Source organism: Rhincodon typus, chromosome 1, assembly GCF_021869965.1.
Source record: "Rhincodon typus isolate 14 chromosome 1, sRhiTyp1.1, whole genome shotgun sequence".
Classification (NCBI taxonomy): domain Eukaryota; kingdom Metazoa; phylum Chordata; class Chondrichthyes; order Orectolobiformes; family Rhincodontidae; genus Rhincodon; species Rhincodon typus.
Window position 1 is genome coordinate 113,505,558 of NC_063332.1, and position 6,000 is coordinate 113,511,557.

General features: G+C 37.3%; 1 protein-coding gene across 5 annotated transcripts in view; it reads right to left on the reverse strand.

Moving 5' to 3' along the window:
• Window positions 1-6,000, reverse strand: part of LOC109938235 (inactive ubiquitin carboxyl-terminal hydrolase 53) — an 84,570-nt gene that overhangs the window by 70,455 nt on the left and 8,115 nt on the right. The window lies entirely within an intron of this gene.

Below are 6,000 nucleotides of genomic sequence, written 5' to 3' on the forward strand. Positions count from 1 at the left end.
AGATACATAAATGCTAAAACATCCCTTCAATGTACCCTTTTCTTCTAAAGAAATTTAAAATCATTCCCAGTGTAAAGGACTTCTGTTTACACAATGCTGTCTCTAAATACACTTTCTAGGAGCAATAATCAGAACTTCCCAAAAGCCATCATACAGGAAAGCACATGTTATAAAGTGTACCAAAATGATTTCCAGTCTATAGCCCCCAAGTAGGAAAATATCACTTCCTGATTAATCAAACAGGTCTTTGAAAGATTCCTGACACAAAGACAATTTCCCACACATCATTAGCTACCAATAATAAATTACTCTGGCGGCTCAGTAAGCAAATCTTCCTTTATGGTAAAGAGGTCTGCAGATTTAACCCTAATGTTGCACTGAGTTAGATGATCATTATCAAGACAGAGCAGGAACAAATAATTTGCTTCAGTGTCCCAGGTTTTGGGAAAGAGGAGAGAATTGAAGAGGAATACTAGTCAATGAGCTCTCCTGTACTATACTACTTGCATATCTTCTACAGTCAAACAACTTGCTCACAAGGCACTTTATAGTCTCATCACAAGACTGGCCAGCTGAAGATACACAGATGATGCCAGACCTACCAAGTTTCTCCATCAATTTTGGTTTCTGCTGGAGATAGTAGAAGCTTGTTGTGTTTGTCAAACATTCTCCACCAAGTGCAATTTCATCCAGGAAGGAAAAGGAAAAGCATTTAAGGAGGCAAGGCAGAAATAAGGATCTTGTACGGGAGAAACAGCTTTTTTAAAAAAATACAGTCGAATGTACAGCATGCTCTTGCATCAACATGTACGACCTATCCAAGATGCAGAGATTGACTACTTATGTTCAGGAAAGGAATTTGTGACTAAGAAATAGGATAAGAATGCTTGGAAATTATATTCCAGATCTTCTAGTCTCCAGATACTGGTTGTACCCCTAGAAATACATCAAGGCCACTCAATAGTCTGAATGGAGTGACTTCGTAGGAACGGTCCTGGAAGTTTAAATTTCCGATGGGAAATTCCACAGCTCCCCTGGACACTGACCTAATATCTCTGACTGACATCTGAGTTCTGAAAGATCAGTCTTACTTACCTTATTCATAACTAGGAAACATCAGACAGGTTAAATCCACGCAGAACTTCCCGATAACTACACAAATGATCCCTTTCACTTCCTGACCAACAACCCAACAACCCATACCTCCCTGTCCCCAAAAAACCCTCCTACTAATGGAGCTCTGGCTTGCAACAAATAAAGGATTGATTTGTGAACTAGTGATGAATTATCAACGACAAAGGCCTTCTGCTGCCAACAATTGAGACATTGATTCGCGGGTAGCTGAGCAGCGTGGGGCTGTGAACAAGATACAGAGCTTTAAGAAGAAACCAGCTTAGGAACTTTTGAACTGTTCTCTGCAGTAAGCCACTTTCAACCTAAAGGAACCCAGTTTATCTTTCCTTCAGCAGTTGCTGTAAGCTGTGACTTTAATAAGTCATAAACCCATTAAAAGTGATGCTGTTGTTTGCTTCTTGCAAACCAGTAAATTATTCGAAGAAGGATGAGTGAGAAGCGAAGTTCTGACCAGCACAACAATCATAAGAATCATCTGAACAGTTCCTGCGAACAACCACCATGGAACTACATTGCCAGAGTTTCCCAGTCCATAATTCATTTTCTTTTAAATACCTGTCTATGCATAAAAGAGAGTTTATAAATGGGATTAGAGCTTTAAGTAATTAGCACATCTATATGCCAACAATTCTTAACTGTAGCTAGAGTCAATGTATGTTACAATTAGCGGTTTCAATTTAGTACAGAAACCTCGTCAATTCTGTGTCAGCCTGGGTCTAGCAAGACAGGTAAACTGGGAAACCTTTAGGTACTTTTTAAAATCTTTAACTTTTGTGAAGACTCCAGGAATAATGGGGCTTGACTTCACCCTACTCCAGTGAGTTGTGACAATACAACCAGTCCCAGTGAATAACTTGTATTCATCAGCACTTCATTACAAAAAGTCTCTTCCATATACATTTGGATAGTTGACAATTAAAATTACATTAATGGATGTTTTAAACAGTTTATATAAAGTTTTGTATGTATAAGCAAGTCATATTTAAACAAAGCTAACTTACAGATGTTGAGACTCACTCAATCTATTCAGATTTAAGCTCCTTTATGTATAACACCCATGCAATATTTTAACTTATTTCATAAACTAGTTCTGTTGGAAAGTCAGACCAGAAATATCAACTGCTTTGCTCTACACATACATTGCCTGAACTGCTGGATATTTCCAGCACTTCTTATTTTTATTTCCCAAATAAATTCCTTGCAAGAAATCTCCATTCTGAAAATGCATCTTTACAAGTAGAGAATCTCAACTATTGTAATAAATTAATCATTCTCCAGTAATGTTATTTATCATTCCAAGTTGGAATGTATATTATCACATTTGACATTACTATATAAAAGACTGGATATTACATTGTAATCAAGTTTCTTTATGGTTCTAAGAAAGCCAAGGGAAATCCCATTCTTCCACAGTATCCCAATTCTTCATCCATCCTATCCTCAAACTAGAGCATATGTGCCTTTCTAATCACCACAACAGCATTTCTCAATTTAATCCTTTCCATACTAAAGGATCGCCCACTCTGCCCCTTTCTCTCCTCAAAAGCACTTTTGCCTGTCAATCCCTTTTACTTCCGGCTACCACCTTCAGTTTTGCTTCAGAGGCCATGTGATTTATGAAATGAAATCAGAAACCTATCGAACACAACTTCACTTCAGCAGCATCAAGTTTGGAAATAAGGCCAATCTAATAAAAATTCAAAGGTGGTGGTAATTCATTCACCAGCGCAGCTTATGGAAGTTCAAGCTGAATTTAAGGGATCAGGCACAGATTCTCAGAGCTAACATTCTCAGGGAAGTAGAGGTTGGTCATTGCACAATGGCATTTATTTGGAAATGATGGGTACTAAAATAATTCAGAATAGCAGCACCTACCTGAAAAAAAAGCTGAATATTTTTGGGAGCTGCCTTTACCATCCCAACTGGTAGGGGTTTGTGACATGCCTTAGGTGAATGGTGATTGGGTTCTACCACATCTCATATCCCATTGGTATTTCATTGACAAGACTGTCAACCAATGAAATCTGAGAAACTGAAAGGCACAGACATACAAAATGCTTATTACAACTGTAAGCTAATTCTGCCTATCCGTAATAAAATAAATGCAGTAATCACACAAAATAAGTTAGGAATTATGATTTCACTGCCATTCCTGAAACAGAATTCCTCTTCCCTTACATACTAAGATCTGCTAGATTTAAGAGAAACATCCCTCTCAAACTATTTGTGCTGTTTATGAGAATGCAATAGATTTGACAACTTTGCAGAACACATAGAGGATTATGTTGCAATGGTGAACAAAGTAGCAGTGATATTCAAAAACCACACGGCATTAACTAGTACATATTGGAATATTTAATATAAAATGGATTTATAATGGGTAATATTCCCCCACTTTGGTAGCTTCTGCGTTCGCCACAGATAGTTGCTGTTTATTGAGTACACTTGGGTATAGATAAGCTAAGGGATTTTATCCAGAGTTTTAAAAAGAGTTTCCATTACAACCAGAATGAACACTTTTTCTCTTACTGATGATCTGTTTCACTAAGTGCGCATATGATACCCACAATTCTCAACACAGTGTACTCCATGTCAGCTGTACTGGCAGTGATAAATACCAGACTTTCAAGAGGAAAAAAATTAAATTGTAATATTAGAGTACTGTACATAAAGTCAGCATTGCATTTTCATGGATTGAATAAGTCTACAAATATCCAACAGCTTTATTATTATGCCAAAATTAGTTGGTGAGTTAATGATTTTGGCACAGTAAAGCAAAACATTTCTCACTTATACTAATCCAACTATTTGCGGTTGCATATGCTTGTTATTTGATGAAAATTTTCATTATACTTAATGTAATATAACATCTATGTCACTTCAGTGAGGTTATAATAAATTAGAACAAAATTAGAAAGTGAATTTGATTCAGTTGAAATCCAGGTAATCCCCTCTTTATAAAAAGAGTCACAGAGTCATACAACATGGAAACAAACCCTTCAGTCTAACCCGCTTGTGCCGACCAGACCTAGACCCATTGCCAGATTTGGCTCATATCCCTCTAAACCCTTCCGATTCCTATATCCATCTAGATGCTTTTTAAATGCTGCAATTGTACCTGTCTCCACCAGGTTTACTGGCAGCTTTTTCCTACACGCATCACCCTCTATGTGAGATCAGATGTGAAAAAAATTAAATCAGCTTTGTTGCTCCAAATCAAACAGCCTGTGCACATTCACAATCTTTGGCTCACACAGGCAATAGTTTTAAATTAATTTTTAAAATTAATGTGCCAGTCAATTTAAATCCATGTTCCTAAATCTTTTCATACTTTTGTTGCTTGTCAACACCAAATGACTTATAAAACTGCATTTAATCAGTGCACTTCCATTCTTAACTATAGCTGGTTTAAAAGAAAAAAAAATGTCCTTTATAACCCTTGAAGCAATAGTCATGTCAGTGTTGCCAACAGCATCCTTCAGTTTATCAGGATATTCTGGCACTGAGGGTGTACCTACACCAAACAGTCTGCAACAGTTCAGGAAAGCAGCTCAAAACTGCCTTCAAGGGTAATGAGGGATGGGCAATAAATGCTGACCGACATTGACACAAACAAACTGTGAATAGAGAAAAGTCTTGGACTTCTAGTCATCAGTCATTGTACCAGAGAACTTTTGCCTGGGGGGAGAAAAAGGAGTTGGTACAACAAATAATTCAGATTTAAATTACATACGGTGCACTTTGTGCGATAGAGTGCAAATGTATCAGTCCAGACAACTACGCAGACAAAATATTGTCATCAGGATTCACATTATAGTTGACATATACTACGAAAACTAAAATATATTGCATGGGATTTTATTTAAGCATAGTCAATTCATAAAACACACACCTTTTAGTGTGTGAACTAGCTTCAGTTAAGATGCAGTTGCACTCAACAGAATATCATCATTGTAATGATGCATATTGGAAGCAAAGATTCATCCGTGTGAGATGTGAAGGTACTTATAACAAAGCTACTTTCACTATATGTCAGTTTGTCAGGTTGATATGCATACTCCCTCTATAATGACTTTCACAACCTTGGAACGTCCTAGAGTGCTTTACAGTCAATTAAGTAATTGTGAAATGTGTAGCAAGATCCCACAAATAGCAATGTTCTAATGCTATCATTACTGAAGATTACATATTGGCCACGACACCACATATAGCTAATCTCCTCTTCTTTGAATGAGTGTCATTCAATTTACTTACAAACGAGACAGTAGACAGGGCTTCTGTTTGATGTTTCATCAAAAAAACAGTATCTCCAATGGTGCAGCACTCCCTCAGTAGAGTGAAAGTCTAAATTTTTCTGTCCAAGTTTCTGGACTGACACGTGAATGACATCTCTCAGATTCAAAAGAGTGCTACAAATCAAGCAACGGCTGATGTTCAATAGATAGGATATACACCAGTCCAACATTTTTTTCTCCGCCATATCAATCCCGCACAACCACATTTTTGGTCAAACCAGCGAAGGCATTTGTGTTCTCAATTAACAAAGGATTAAAAGTTAGGTAGAAAAGTTCCAGAAACTAGAGACATATCAAATAAATTAATTCTAATAAAAAAACTGAATAAACTTTAAATATTCTCATATTGTTGAGGTTGGTTGGTTCACCGAGCTGGTTTGTTGTTGCGCAAACGTTTCGTTACCGTGCTTGGTAACATCCTCAGTGCAGCCTCCAATGAAGCGTCGGTGTGTTTTCCCGCCTGATTTTTAAACTCTGGGGTCCATTGAGATGGATTGCCTCACTTCCGGGTTTCCTCCATAGTGGAATGTATATGGGGTCGAGTTCAATGTGTTTATTAATAGCCTGCTTC